The following is a 16,277-nucleotide window of genomic DNA, read 5'->3' as shown; positions in this document are numbered from 1 at the left end:
GCAGGTCTGTTTTCTGTCTGTATCTTTAAAACAAGAAAATCTTCACAGATTTAACTATCCCGTAACCCAGTAACCCCACCCAACTATTTGGACACTAAGGAGCAACATATCATGGCCAATCCACCTAACCTGCACATCTTTGGACTGTGGGAGGAAACTGGAGCACCCGGAGGAAACCCACGCAGACACGGGGAGAACGTGTACACTCCACACAGACAGTCACCCGAGGCCAGAATCAAACCTGGATCCCTGGTGCTGTGAGGCAGCAGTGCTAACCACTGTGCCACCGTGGTTACTCGGGTTAGAATCCCACAATGGCAGATGGTGGAATTTGAATTCAATAAAAATCTGGAATTAAAAGTCTAATGATGACCATGAAACTGCTGTCGATTGTCGTTAAAAACCCATCTGGTTCGCGAATGTCCTTCAGGAAAGGAAATCTGTTGTCCTTACCTGGTCTGGCCTACAGGTGACTCCAGATCCACAGCAATGCGGTTGACTCTTAAATACTCTCAGGGGTGGGCAATAAATGCTGGCCCATGAACACATTTTTTAAAATAGAGCTGCTTCTTCACAGTGCTGGATTGTGAAGGTAAGTCAAGCTAAGGGCCATTTTTCATGGTATGAGCTGCTATATTCTGGTAGGTATGTTTAAAGGCTTCTTTGAAGTGTGTAGGATGGGTTGGTAAGTATATGAGGATATGGGATGGGCAAGGGGCTAATGTGCATAAGGTGGCAGCTGGGTAGGGTAGGGTGACAGTGTAGCAGTTGGACAGGATGGTAGGGTGGTAGATGGTTAAGGTATGTTATGGGCCAGAGTTTAGAAAACTCCAAAGTATATCATGGAGTTCACCTAGCCTACAACTGTTTATTGATGTTGGTTATGATGAGTGCAAGAGCCTGCCTTTCAGGTATTATTCAACAGAGGTCCTAGGCACTTTTAATCAAAAAAAACAAGCTTTATGCTAAGAATTTAGTTAATATTGTATAAACACACACAGTGAGAATTATTATCAATTACAAACATAAAGACCCCAGCTACAGTAATCTATGTATAACCCTTAATGAATTACCCCTTAACTGTTCCAATTCAATAACAAGATCCTATAAACCAAAAACCTCTTTTTACCAAAACAGTAGATAACTATAACCATTGGCTTTCTTCCTTGGAAGAACTCTTTAAAATTGAAAATAGAGAGACCGGCCAAAATACTTCTCTGCCTGAGTCTACAGCAGCCAAATGTGAAAACGAAAGTAAAAACTCACAGAGCCACAAACCTCTCCAAAATCCAAAGCGAAAGTAAAAACTCGTAAAAACAGAGCCACAGCCCAGCTCCACCCACACAATGACATCACTGAAGCCATGTGATAAGACAAAAACATTTCTCAAGGGGACACTCCCATGACAGATGACATGGTGGTATGTGGGATAGGTGATAGCATAGCAGGTGGATATGGTGGCTGGGAGGAGGTGCCAGGTGGCATAGCAGGTGGGTACTAGGGTGGCAGGTGTGTAGCGTGGCAAGTGGTAGGGTGGTAGCTCGGTAGTGTGCTAGCTGAATAGGATGGCAGCTGGATGGGATGGTTAAATGGATAGGTTGCCAAGTGGGTGAAGTGGATAGGGTGGCGGATAGGTAGGGTTGCAGGGTGGTAGGTTGAAGAGTATTGGGGCTTGGTGGGGGTGGGAGTTCCTAAGGAACCAGTGGAGTAAAGGGGAAGTCTGATACTGATGGCAGAGTCAGGGGTCAGTGTGAGTGATGGTGGATGGAGGGATAGGTGGGAGAATAGTCTACTGTATAGTTATCCAGGACTAGGTTTTATTCTGTCTAATATTTCTTGGGTAACTATCCAAGTAAGGAGGTTGAAACTGTCCGAAGTCTCCGACTCTAACTCAGTGCTAGGGGCCTTTTTGGAGAGTCCCATGAATTGCCCACTGGAATTTCACACTGCCCAGGCAATTCCCACAGAGTCCTTACATTTGGACTTCTGAGAGGTCTTCTGATGTATGTCCTGTCCACAACTATTCTGAGATTGGAAGATCTGGGCCAATATCTATCAATAACTGGGTGGACTTCCTCAGGGCAGTGTCCTAGGCCCAACCATCTTCAGCTGCTTCACTAGTGACCATCCTTCCACAATAAGGTCAAAAATGGGGATGTTTGCTGATGATTGCACAATATTCAATTCCATTAGTGACTCCTCACATACTGAAACACCACACTCCCAAGTGCAGCAAGACCTGAATAATATCCAGACTTGGCTGACAAGTGGCAAATAATATTCACGCTACACAAGTGTCAAGCAATGACTATCTTGAATAAGAGTGAATCTAACCATCACCCCTTGACATTCAGTGGCATTACCATTACTGGTTCCTTCACTATCAATATCCTTATGGTTACCATTGACCAAAACTGCACTGGACCCAGCCATATAAATACTATTGGTACAAGAGCAGGTCAAATCTTATGGTGAGTAACTCACCTCCTGACGCCCCAAAGCCTGTCTACAAGGCACAAGACAAGAGTGTGATGGAATACTCTCCACTTGCCTCAATGGGTTCAGCTCCAGTAATGCTCAAGAGGTTCGACACCATTGAGGACAAAGAAACTCACTTGACTCATACCCCTTTCACAAACATTTACTCCCTCCTTCTCCCACAACAGTGGCAGCCGTGTGTACCATCTACAAGGTGCACTGCAGGAACTTGACAAGGCTCCAAAGGCAGCACCTTCCAAACTCTCAACACCATCATCTAGAAGGACAAAGGCAGCAGATACTTGGGAAGGCCACCAGCTAGAAGTTACCACTCAATACTGCCTTGGAAATACAACACCATTCTTTCCCTGTTGCTGCGTTAAAATCATGAACTTCCCTAACACCATTAGACCTCACTAGATTTAAGTGGTTCAAGGAGACAGCTCACCACCTTCTTAAGGGCAACCAGGGATGGGCAATAAATGCTGACCTCGTCAGCGACATCCACATTCTGTAAATTAATGTTTAAAAAAGCTCTTCACTCAGGAAAAGTGGAAGTGAGGGTGATTTAATCGGGACCTTTAAAATTAGGTTTGAGTGGCTGATAACGAGAAGAAATTTCAATTTGTGAGGGAAATAAATGTTCATAAATATAACAGCCACAAATAAACCTGATAACAAATTCGGGAAAAACTTTGGTTTTCAAAGAATATGGAGCGTGATACCATAAGGAATAGTTGATGTGAATAACATTGATGCTTTTAAGTGGAAGCTCTGTGTAAGGTAGAAAGGTGTGGAAGCATAATGGTGATGTTGTAAGAGGTGGCAAGAATGTGTGGAGAATTAAAGCTGATCGATCCAGAATGGCCAGGTTACGTGCTATAAATTCTCAATAATTTCATGTGATTAAATCGTCTGCTTTTTATACCTGTCAAACTGCTTTTGTGCCCTCAAAAAAACCCAGCAAATTAAATTGATAGGAACTTCCCTTCATGACCTATAATTGGCTGCCATTTCTATCCAGATTGAATCTCTATAATGCAGAAGGAGGCCATTCAGCCCATCGATACTGCACCAATCCTTCGAAAGGCCACCTTAGGCCTATTCCTGCAACTCCATCCTAAGGGCCAATTTATCATGGCCAATCCACCTAACCTGCACATCTTTGGACTGTGGGAGGAAACCGGAGCACCCGGGGGAAAAACACGCAGACACGGGGAGAAAGTACAAACTCCACACAGGCAGTTACCACGGTCGGAATCAAACCCTTTTCCCTGGCACTGTGAGGCAGAAGTGCTAACCAACGTGCCACCGTGCTGCCCAGGATGCCCCAGGACTTTTCTTTAACACTTATTGTATGTTGGATAAGAATTGTGATAATAAACTTATATAGTTACCATCACAAGTTGCATAACTAGAGTTGTTCTGACTTCACCTGATCCCACTTTCAGTGACCTCACTCCATCGCTTATTTTTCCTTTGTTTCTCAATAGGACTAGAATCCTTTTTACGACATATTTCAGTTTGATATTTTTTCTTTATGGTTCTGATACCTTTTTCTATCTACTCTTAGCATTCCTTTAGTTAACCTGTCTTAATTCCGTACCATTTTCCTCAAATGCAGTTTATTTGCTCTGAATGAGTTTCTTGGCAGTTCTGTTTAAACAAGTTACTAATCTTGGCACTTAAAGCCGCACCCAGCTTTACCTTGTTATCATTCTTAATTAAAAGTTCACGATGACCTTGGGGAGGGTGCTCTTTCCAAGAGCCGGTGCAGACTTGATGGGCCAAATGGCCTCCTTCTGCACTGTAAATTCTATGATAATCTATGATAATCTATGATGTTGGCTTATATACAGAATGATTCATAAACAATATTACATCAAATGATCTGGAATCTGGTGCAGGTGGGTAGGTCAAGCTTTTGATGATCCCAAATGTCTGGGCTCCGCAGACGCTTAGAAGAACTCTTTGCCGGTACTCCCCCAATATACCATTCACTTGGAAGAAATATTGCATGCGCTCTGCATAGTGTTTCCAAACCTCCAGCCCGTATCGAATGCACCAAATTTACGAACAATGACATTTTAAACGTTACGATGCAAGGCAAAACTTAAGATACAAACTTCTGCCTGTCAAGACAAAACAATGGGCCAGTCCGGAGCTTCCGTAAATCCTTGTCGCCAATAATCCCCCATGAGGATCATGGGGAAACAATAATTGGTTTCCCTGTGGGACTCAGAGAATACAAGCTTCCTGGGTCGGGGGTGTGGTGTTGGGCGTTCTGACACACAGATGAGCCAACACAGTTGTATATGGTACAACGCTATTTTATTTAAACTTTCTATGTACAGTTTTGTCTTGATACTCTGCACGTGGGGATTCCCTGTTTGTGATCTTGTAACAGGTCTTGTCCGTGTCTTTGTCCCCAGACCTACTGTCCACTAGGTGTCGTGCTCGTGCTTTTATGTGGTTGCTGTCCTTGTGTGTGATTGGTTGTGGTGTTGTGTGCTCTGATTTGTCTGTTGGTGTGTCCATCATGATGTGTGTGTTTGAATATCATGACAGGGGGAGGAGGCCAAATACCCGGGGATCGTTAAGGCAGGGGATAAAAGCAGGCCCCATTCAGGGCCTGATCAGGCTGCTCCCCTAATATTGTCGCCAATATTATCACTCAAACTGTCATAATGAAGGTGAATGTATTTAGATATATACAAGTTATACTTTACATAGCATCTCAATCCTAGTGCAGACCTTGCTGAGGGGATAGGCCTGATCAGGCTCTGAGTTAGGCCTGCTTTTAACCCCTGCCGTAACAAGCCCCAGGTAGTTGACCTCCGCCCCCTGACCTAGGGAGCTCATATTTCTTATCATCTCTTAATTCTACCCAAAGTGATTCTATCTCTGTCCTTTGCAGTTTTATGTCTTTGTTCACTTGTGCCTCAAAATTAGAGTTTATATAGACAGCTATCTCCTTTTCTCCTGACAATCAATTTTGATCTTGCCAAATGTATTCCACTGATGGAATCATTCCACCCTCTCTCTCTCTGGCACTAATGATGTTCAATCTATCAATCCTTGCAAGACCTTATGGATCAAACATCTTCTTTGTCAGACTTAATACTTGCTGTAGCACAGAATATAATCATAGATAACAATTAAATGGATTGTGAACGGAGTGGTAAGTTTAGAATTTGGAAAAAGTGAGAATTCAGTCCAGAGACTGAAGAAGGTGCTTCTTTGTTACTTTAACATTTGTATTTTCTTGTGGAAGCTCGAGATAGTAAGTATTTAAAATTCTGTTCAGTGTTTCAGTGCTAGCGAAATGAGTATTTTTTTTTAAAAAGTCAATAAAAAACAGAGAAAAAGTTAATTGTTTTAAATAAATACAGACTAAAAGATGTGAGCAGGGCACTCATTAAAACTCAGAACTATTGTGTTGTATTAACTTATAATCATTACAATTATTCAGCTCTTCCTTAAGCTTTTCCCTGAATTCTACAAACTGCAAACCTAAAAAGACATCTTTTTACTTTGAGTTTCCAACTCACTGAGGAGGCACAGGTCAATTAATATCCAACAACTTGCTCCGAAAACTCTGCTGACACTGGCAGTTTTGACAAATTCGACCACAGCAACTGAGACGAACCCTAACATGCTAAAACAATCATCAACATTCTAAATAAAACAACCCGTCAGATTCTCAGAGAAGTCAATTCACCTGATAAATAATAATAGTTTATTGTCACAAGTAGGCTTCAATGAAGTTACTGTGGAAAGCCCCTAGTCGCCACATTCCGACACCTGTTCAGGGAGGCCGGTACGGGAATTGAACCCGCGCTGCTGGCATTGTTCTGCATTACAAGCCAGCTGTTTAGCTCACTGTCCCAACATTAACAGATACTTAAAAACTTTCAGGCTCTAGATCTGCTTCTTTGTCAAACACGAATCAGTTCTTCCTTTGGCCACACCCTACCCGCATACCAGTTTCTTTGAAATTTGTCAATTAGTTTTTGAGATATATTATTTACAGACTTTACAGAATAACAGGGATAAAAACATTACCGCCACCCACTTTTGGAGGGGATAAGGTAAGGACCAAAGAGAAAGAACTGAGATATATAACCCAAATTCAAAAAAGAGTGAGATTTTCATGTGGCTTCCATTCAGCTTGGGGTCGACATCTTCTGGACTCGAAAAACAAGTCGATGATTGGTTTGTGAGTAATAGAATTTTTTTGTTCTATGTTCAGTAAACGGTGATGACTTGTTTATGTAAACAAAACCATTTAACTGCTCGGCCCAAGACCGCAAGAAACTTCAGAGAATCGTGAACACAGCCCAGTCCGTCACACAAACTTGCCTCCCATCCATTGACTCTATTTACACCCCCCGCTGCCTGGGGAAAGCGAATAGGATAATCAAAGACCCTTTCCACCAGGCTTACTCACTCTTCCAAATTCTTTCATCAGGAAGGAGATACTAAAGTCTGAACACTCACAAACAGATTCAAAAACAGCTTCTTCCCCGCTGTTACCAGACTCCTAAATCACCCTCTTATGGACTGACCTGATTAATACTACACCCCTGTATGCTTCACCCAATGCCGTGTCTATGTATTTATATTGTGTACCTTGTGTTGCCCTATTATGTATTTTCTTTTTCTTTGCTTTTCATTTACTAAATGATCTGTTTGAGCTGCTCGCAGAAAAATACTTTTCACTGTACCTGAGTACGCGTGACAATAAACAAATAAATCTGACAAATCCAATTCCACTAACTGCCAATTGTCAGTGAGACAGAGAAGACGTCAGAGAATCAGGGGGCCGCCATGCCAGCTGGCAATGTTTCCCAGTGACTTCCATCTCTTTGGGAAAAGAAGAATTGCCTGATAACCAGTCTATTCCTATTTTAACATAGTTTAAATTCATTTTCCCTGGTTATTCCCAGTTAAATTGAAATAATCTGTCACTGGGTTCATTTTTAAAAATCTCTATCAACTTCCCTCTAACTATAGACTGGTCTGAACAAATGACCTTGCTTCTTATGCCAATCCTAGTAATTAAACAATGGTTAATTCGCAGATAGCTCCTCTGACCCCTTTACTGCAAAATACTCCTGGTGTAGTCGAGCCACCAACCTCTGCAATGACAGAATGGTCTGTTTTCGTTTCCACTGAATGGTTCCATGGATAGATTCCAATCGCCTGAACAGGTGGATTGACTTTAAATGTTTTCAAAGTATAAAACGTTCTGCTTACCTGTGCTAACAGAGGGTGCAGATCTTGAAGTGTGCGTTTCTATCGGTCTGGCACTTGCCTGAAAGGGCACAGAATTTCTCAGACCCAAATAACTGGAGCACCGTCACAAGGTATCCTGCACTGATCCTGCAGGTGTGAAAGGTGGAATTGAAATGTGAAAGGAATGTGGAGCAGTAGACAGACCAGTTGAGGCAAGAATTGTCACAGCTTGGCAGAATTTCTGAACCACTTTAACCACCTTTAACATTAAATTCTGTTTGGCTGATGACCAGCTGCGAGGGATGTTTGTTTACCCAATTTTGATTTCAATTTTGATTACCCAATTTCAGCAATACAGTGGAGAAGATGTAGCTGTGCTATTGATGCAATCAGTGATTCCGTGAACATTGCCAAACAGGTTGCAGCACCACAGGATGGCAACAACATAGCTGGGTTCTCATGTCTCCACAGTGCTTTCAAACCCAAAGGACAGAATTCTCCCCAAACAATGGCTAAGGGCGTGATTCCCCGGTCACCCAGCCACGTGTTTCTTGGCGGCGCGTTGTTCGCTGGCGGCGGGATTTTCTCTTCCTACCGTTTGTCAATGGGATTTCCCATTGAAGCCACCCCCACACCACTGGGAAACCCACAGGCGGGGGTGCACTGCCGATGGGAAAAAGAATCCCAAAGGCTGGAGAATTACGGCCCAAGAGTCACCTCCTTAATGGTAAGAGTTGAGGAATTCTGTAGTTTGGGAAGAATGTTGCCAGAAAAGGTGGTAATATGTGGAATTCAGGGTGAGAGGAGTAGCGTTCCATTATATAAGGTAAGGTTGGAAAGTCCAGTGAAGAGTGGTGAAGTGGTAGGTGGTAGTAGGAGTAATAGAGAAACTATCTTGTCCAGGAATATAGTTTATCTTGGGTAATGATATAGCTGGATCGCAGGTGGGAGTGATGCCTACTGTGGTTGATAAGCCAGTGGAAAATCAAACAACTGAAGTGTTGAAGGACGAATAGTCTGGGATGGCAGGGAAGGCAGTGCAATGTTCCTCCTGCAGAATGTTTGAGGTGAGGGACGCCGTAAATGTCCCTGCTGATTTCACCTGTGGGAAGTGCACCCATCTCCAGCTCCTCAGAAACCGTGTTAGGGAACTGGAGCTGGAGCTGGATGAACTTCGGATCATTCGGGAGGCAGAGGTGATCATAGATAGAAGCTTCAGGGATGTAGTTACTCCGAAGAATAAAGATAGATGGGTGACGGTGAGAGGGGCTCGGACAAGCAGACAGTACAGGGATCCCCTGTGATCGTTCCCCTTAGTAACAAGTATACCGCTTTGGATACTGTTGGGGGGGATGACTTACCAGGGGTAAGCCATGGGGTACAGGTCTCTGGCACAGAGTCTGTCCCTGTTGCTCAGAAGGGAAGGGGGGAGAGGAGTAGAGCATTAGTCATTGGAGACTCCATAGTTAGGGGGATAGATAGGAGATTCTGTGGGAATGAGAGAGACTCGCGGTTGGTGTGTTGCCTCCCAGGTGCCAGGGTCTGCGATGTCTCGGATCGTGTTTTCGGGATCCTTAAGGGGAGGGGGAGCATCCCCAAGTCATGGTCCACATAGGCACCAACAACATAGGTAGGAAAAGGGATAGGGATGTAAGGCAGGAATTCAGGGACCTAGGGTGAAAACTTAGATCTAGAACAACCAGAGTTATTATCTCTGGGTTGTTCCCCGTGCCACGTGCTAGTGAGACAAGGAATAGGGAGAGAAAGCAGTTGGAACACGTGGCTACAGGGATGGTGCAGGAGGGAGGGTTTCAGATACCTGGATAATTGGGGCTCATTCTGGGGTAGGTGGGTCCTCTACAAACGGGATGGTCTACACCTGGATGCTCTTCGGGAGGGTTTAAACTAGTTCAGCAGGGGCTTGGGAACCTGAATTGTAGCTCCAGTATACAGGAGGTTGAGAGTAGTGAGGTCATGAGTAAGGTTTCAAAGTTGCAGGAGTGTACCGGCAGGCAGGAAGGTGGTTTAAAGTGTGTCTACTTCAATGCCAGGAGCATCCGGAATAAGGTGGGTGAACTTGCGGCATGGGTTGGTACCTGGGACTTCGATGTTGTGGCCATTTCGGAGACATGGATAGAGCAGGGACAGGAATAGTTGTTGCAGGTGCCGAAGTTTAGATATTTCAGTAAGCTCAGGGAAGGTGGTAAAAGAGGGGGAGGGGTGGCATTGTCAAGGACAGTATTACGGTGGCAGAAAGGACGTTTGATGAGGACCCGTCTACTGAGGTAGTATGGGCTGAGGTTAGAAACAGGAAAGGAGAGGTCACCCTGTTAGGAGTGTTCTATAGGCTTCTGAAAAGTTCCAGAGATGTAGAGGAAAGGATTGCAAAGATGATTCTGGATAGGAGCGAAAGCATCAGGGTAGTTGTTATGGGGGGCTTTAACTTTCCAAATATTGACTGGAAACGCTATAGTTCGAGTACTTTAGATGGGTCCGTTTTTGTCCAATGTGTGCAGGAGGGTTTCCTGACACAGTATGTAGATAGGCCAACGAGAGGCGAGGCCGTACTGGATTTGGTACTGGGTAATGAACCAGGACAGGTGTTAGATTTGGAGGTAGGTGAGCACTTTGGTGATAGTGACTACAATTCGATTACGTTTACTTTAGCGATGGAAAGGGATAGGTATATACCGCAGGGCAAGAGTTATATCTGGGGGAAAAGCAATTATGATGCGATGAGGCAAGACTTAGGATGCATCGGATGGAGAGGGAAACTGCAAGGGATGGGCACAATGGAAATGTGGAGCTTGTTCAAGGAATAGCTACTGCGTGTCCTTGATAAGTATGTACCTGTCAGGCAGGGAGGAAGTGGTTGAGCGAGGGAACCGTGGTTTACTAAAGTAGTTGAATCACTTGTCAAGAGGAAGAAGGAGGCTTATGTAAAGATAAGATGTGAAGGTTCAGTTAGGGCGCTCCAGAGTTACAAGGTAGCGAGGAAGGATCTAAAGAGAGAGCTAAGACGAGCAAGGAGGGGACATGAGAAGTCTTTGGCAGGTAGGATCAAGGATAACCCTAAAGCTTTCTATAGATATGTCAGGAATAAAAGAATGACTAGGGTAAGAGTAGGGCCAGTCAAGGACAGTAGTGGGAAGTTGTGCGTGGTGTCCGAGGAGATAGGAGAGGTGCTAAATGAATATTTTTCATCAGTATTCACACAGGAAAAAGACAATGTTGTCGAGGAGAATACTGAGATACAGGCTACTAGACTAGAAGGGCTTGAGGTTCATAAGGAGGAGGTGTTAGCAATTCTGGAAAGTGTGAAAATAGATAAGTCCCCTGGCCGGATGGGATTTATCCTAGGATTCTCTGGGAAGCTAGCGACGAGATTGCTGAGCCTTTGGCTTTGATCTTTATGTCGTCATTGTCTACAGGAATAGTATCAGAAGACTGGAGGATAGCAAACGTTGTCCCCTTGTTCAAGAAGGGGAGTAGAGACAACCCCGGTAACTATAGACCAGTGAGCTTTACTTCTGTTGTGGGCAAAGTCTTGGAAAGGTTTATAAGAGATCGGATGTATAATCATCTGGAAAGGAATAATTTGATTAGAGATAGTCAACACGGTTTTGTGAAGGGTAAGTCGTGCCTCACAAACCTTATTGAGTTCTTTGAGAAGGTGACCAAACAGGTGGACGAGGGTAAAGCAGTTGATGTGGTGTATATGGATTTCAGTAAAGCGTTTGATAAGGTTCCCCACGGTAGGCTATTGCAGAAAATACAGAGACATGGGATTCAGGATGATTTAGCAGTTTGGATCAGAAATTGGCTAGCTGGAAGAAGACAAAGGGTGGTGGTTGATGTGAAATGTTCAGCCTGGAGTCCAGTTACTAGTGGTGTACCACAAGGATCTGTTTTGGGGCCACTGCTGTTTGTCATTTTTATAAATGACCTGGAGGAGGGCGTAGAAGGATGGGTGAGTAAATTTGCAGATGACACTAAAGTCGGTGGAGTTGTGGGCAGTGCGGAAAGATGTTACAAGTTACAGAGGGACATAGATAAGCTGCAGCGCTGGGCTGAGAGGTGGCAAATGGAGTTTAATGCAGAAAAGTGTGAGGTGATTCATTTTGGAAGGAATAACAGGAAGACAGAGTACTGGGCTAATGGTAAGATTCTTGGTAGTGTGGATGAGCAGAGAGATCTCGGTGTCCATGTACATAGATCCCTGAAAGTTGCCACCCAGGTTGAGAGGGTTGTTAAGAAGGCGTACGGTGTGTTAGTTTTTATTGGTAGAGGGATTGAGATTTGGAGCCATGAGGTCATGTTGCAGCTGTACAAAACTCTGGTGCGGCCGTATTTGGAGTATTGCGTGCAATTCTGGTCGCCGCATTATAGGAAGGATGTGGAAGCATTGGAAAGGGTGCAGAGGAGATTTACCAGGATGTTGCCTCGTATGGAGGGAAGATCTTATGAGGGAAGGCTGAGGGACTTGAGGCTGTTTTCGTTAGAGAGAAGAAGGTTAAGAGGTGACTTAATTGAGGCATACAAGATGATCAGAGGATTAGATAGGGTGAACAGTGAGAGCCTTTTTCCTTGGATGGTGATGTCTAGCACGAGGGGACATAGCTTTAAATTGAGGGGAGATAGATATAGGGCAGATGTCAGAGGTAGGTTCTTTACTCAGAGAGTAATGTGGGCGTGGAAAGCCCTGCCTGCAACAGTAGTGGACTCGCCAACATTAAGGGCATTTAAATGGTCATTGGATAAACATATGGATGATAAGGGAATAGTGTAGATGGGCTTTAGAGTGGTTTCACAGGTCGGCGCAACATCGAGGGCCGAAGGGCCTGTACAGCGCTGTAATGTTCTATGTTCTATTTTTCCGGATTGTGTAGTAACAAGGTCGCAATGTCACAGGTTAAGACAAGAGGTGAAATCAAAGAGTGAAGATGAAGTGGAAGTGCAATTATCAGAAACGATTTTTGATCAAATAGTTGAAAAAGAACAAGAACAGGTAGAGGGTGAGGCAGATATTTTTAGTTCAGGAAAATTGGCGGAGTTACAACAGAAAGATGTAGAAATAAAATGGATATATCAGAAAGCATATACGGAAGAGGAATCTGAGAGTATACCAGAGTGTTATTACCGTAAAAGTGATGTCTTGATGAGAAAATGGAGACCTGTACATATGCAGTCGGATGAAAAGTGGGCAGAAATTCATCAAGTAGTATTGCCGGTAGGGTATAGAAAGGAGGTGTTGCAAGTGGCACATGAGGTACCAGTGGAAGGTCATTTGGGGATAAGGAAAACTCAAGCTAAAATCCAGAAACATTTTTATTGGCCTGGACTACATAAAGATGTAGTAAAATTTTGTCAATCATGTCACACATGTCAGGTAATCGGGAAACCTCAAGCAGTGATAAAACCAGCGCCCTTAATACCCATTCCAGCATTTGAGGAACCTTTTCCAAGGGTCCTAATTGATTGTGTAGGACCACTTCCGAAAACAAAAAGTGGGAATCAATATCTTTTGACTATAATGGATGTGTCTACTACGTTTCCAGAGGCCATTCCAGTACGTAATATTACAGCTAAAATGATTGTGGAGTAGTTACTTAAATTCTTTACTAGATATGGACTACCCACAGAAATTCAATCGGATCAAGGATCAAATTTTACCTCAAAGTTATTCAAAGAAGTTATGGCTAGCTTAGGAATAAAACAATTTAAATCAACTGCATACCATCCAGAATCGCAGGGAGCGCTAGAAAGGTGGCATCAGACATTAAAGGCAATGTTGAAAGCTTATTGTCAAGATTATCCAGAGGATTGGGATAAAGGAATTCCATTCGTACTGTTTGCAATTGAGGAATGCACCTAATGTGTCAATCAAATTTAGTCCTTTTGAACTAATTTTTGGTCATGAGGTAAGAGGACCACTTAAATTGATTTAAGAAAAATTGGTCGGTGAGAAATCGGAAATTCCACTATTGGATTACGTGTCAAATTTTAGGGAACAATTAAATAGAACAGGTGAATTGGCTGGACAACATTTGAAAGTTGCACAAAATGTGATGAAACGGGTAGCGGACAAGAAATCCAAAGTTCGTAGTTTTGCCAGTGGAGATAAAGTTTTAGTGTTGTTACCAATGGTAGGGGAGCCTTTAAAAGCTAGGTTTTGTGGACCGTATCAGATTGAAAGGAAATTAAGTGAGGTGAATTATGTGGTAAAACACCAGATAGAAGGAAGACTCACAGAGTGTGTCATGTGAATCTGCTTAAAAGGTACTTTGAAAGGGAAAGAGAGAAAAAGGTTTTAATGATTCTAACTCAAAGCGACAAACCAAATCCAGATGACTGTGAATTTGACATACCTCAAATTAAATTGGAAAATGAGAATGTTCTTAAAAATTGGGATGAATTGTTAAATTACCTTCCAGAGGAAAAATGAACTGACCTGAAAGAGTTATTGATATCACATGGGCAAGTTTGTAGAGAAATTGGGAAGTACTAAAATGGTTATACATGATATAGATGTGGGAAATGCTGTTCCTATCAAACAACAGCCATATAGACTTAATCCTTTAAAATTGGCACAGGTTAACAGAGAGATTGAGAGTATGCTTAAAAATGGCATAATTGAAGTGGGTCGCAGCCAATGGAGCTCACCCATAGTGATGGTACCCAAACCAGACGGTACCCAACGGTTGTGTGTGGACTATAGAAAGGTGAATGCAGTTACAAGAATGGATTCTTATCCTATCCCACGTTTGGAGGATTGCATTGAGAAAGTGGGACAATCCGCTTTTATTTCCAAATTGGATTTACTTAAAGGTTACTGGCAGGTACCTTTATCCGAAAGGGCGAAGGAGATTTCAGCTTTTGTGACTCCAGATGGTATATACCAATTCAAAGTTATGCCTTTTGGCATGTAAAACGCCCCAGCCACATTTCAACGGTTAATTAATACAGTTGTTTCAGGATTACTCAATTGCGCGGTATATATCGACGATCTGGTAGTTTTCAGCCAGACATGGAAAGAACATTTAAAACATCTTATGGAGTTATTCGATGGACTTCAGGAGGCGGGTTTGGTGATAAACCTAGCCAAAAGTGAATTTGGAAAAGCTCAAGTCACTTTCCTTGGCCTTACAATTGGACAGGGTCGATTGGTCCCACAGGATGTGAAAACAAAAGTTATTGGGAATTTCCGATACCCTCGACACAACGGGAAATAATTTGATTTCTTGGCAGGAGTGGATTTGATCGAACATTTGTGCAAGAGTTTTGTAGCGGGATTGCTCCACTGATAGACTTGCTGAAGAAACGTTAAAAAATTTCAATGGACAGCGGAGTTTCAACATGCATTTGACTGCCTGAAAGCTGTGGTAACCGGTACTCCTGTATTGGAGAATTGCAAGGGTCTCTGTGATCAGATTGAACTGAATTTTAAAGGGAAATGCCGAGGCGTAGAGGAATGGATGGATCGTGCAGAGACTTTGTTGTTCAAAGAGACTGTCAATCGAAAAGAATTTCGGTTGGAGGAAGAAGAACGAAAAAAAAATGGACTATATTATTATACCTGTTTGCGTGTGTTGTTATTTTGAATCAGTAAAGTGTTTTTACTGTGTTTCTTAATTGATGGTGCAAAAGTGAAAAATGAAACCATCTTGAAGTTGATGGTTTATTTATTTTTCTTGGGGGGAGGTGTCATGTGTGAGTACCTTTAAGAAATGGATGTTTAAGCAATGTACCTTTAAGAAATGGAGCTGATCATATTACTGAAGTGATGTCAGAGGGTGGGGAGAGCTGAGCTCAGTCCTGCTTTTTGAGTTTCAGTTTGAGAACACAACTGGGATTGTGTTTTGCTGTGAGCTGCAGGAAGAGACACAGAGCTGGTCTGTTGATTTCTGCAATCCAAAGACTATAAATATATTGAATGTAACCTAATGTGCTCCTATTTTTGAAGGTTTGAAGTCTTTTGGATGTTTAAAGGAACAGTTTGAAGGATTATTTAGTGTTGTAGTCTTTTGGGGTTATCTTTGAAGTAATGGGTGTTAAGATATTCAATGTTTGTTTTTAAAAGGTTAACTTGAGTTCATAGAATAAACATTGTTTTGTTTTAAAAAACACTTGGAGAGTAGGCCGTCTGCTTCCCACACCACAATCTATTAAAGGTTGTGGGTCGGTTGAACTCCATGAAACACTTTGGGGTTCTGTAAACCCGGACCCATAACACTACTTTGGGCTTGTGTCCAAATCGCCGCTGAGGGAGGTGCTCTTCCATAATGGGAGCTAGAAAGTGGGTGGGAGGAGGTGAATACAGAGGGTCAGCACTGGGGGTGGGGTGGTGGGGTGGTGGGGGGGGGGGGGAACTGTGAGGTTTATGGGTGGGGTTCCATGAGAGGCCAGGCTGCAAGGGCAAAGTGGGGTCTCAGGAACGGGGTGCATCTCTGCCTCATGATGCCTGAAGACCCTCTCGCTGGAGGGAAGATGACTGAAGTGTGAGTTGAACCCCACACTCAGGCAGCACTGTGAGGACAAAGGGGTTAACCTTTTCAGGGAGG

General features: G+C 43.2%; 1 protein-coding gene across 3 annotated transcripts in view; it reads right to left on the bottom strand.

The window, feature by feature from the left end:
* The window catches only part of LOC140399056 (Golgi-associated plant pathogenesis-related protein 1), a 46,314-nt gene that overhangs the window by 22,636 nt on the left and 7,401 nt on the right, over positions 1–16,277 (bottom strand). Inside the window, exon 2 of one of the 3 annotated variants that reach the window (XM_072488149.1) lies at positions 7,738–7,863. The exons of 1 other annotated variant lie outside the window; for it this stretch is intronic. The gene's annotated coding sequence lies outside the window, so the exon portion shown is untranslated. Of the gene's footprint in view, positions 1–7,737; positions 7,904–16,277 lie in introns of those variants that run through there. One more of the 3 variants, XM_072488148.1, reaches the window with a different exon arrangement.

This window comes from Scyliorhinus torazame, chromosome 22 (genome assembly GCF_047496885.1).
Source record: "Scyliorhinus torazame isolate Kashiwa2021f chromosome 22, sScyTor2.1, whole genome shotgun sequence".
Lineage (NCBI taxonomy): Eukaryota > Metazoa > Chordata > Chondrichthyes > Carcharhiniformes > Scyliorhinidae > Scyliorhinus > Scyliorhinus torazame.
The sequence above is the reverse complement of the archived record's forward strand: the minus strand, read 5'-3'. Positions and strand labels throughout refer to the sequence as shown.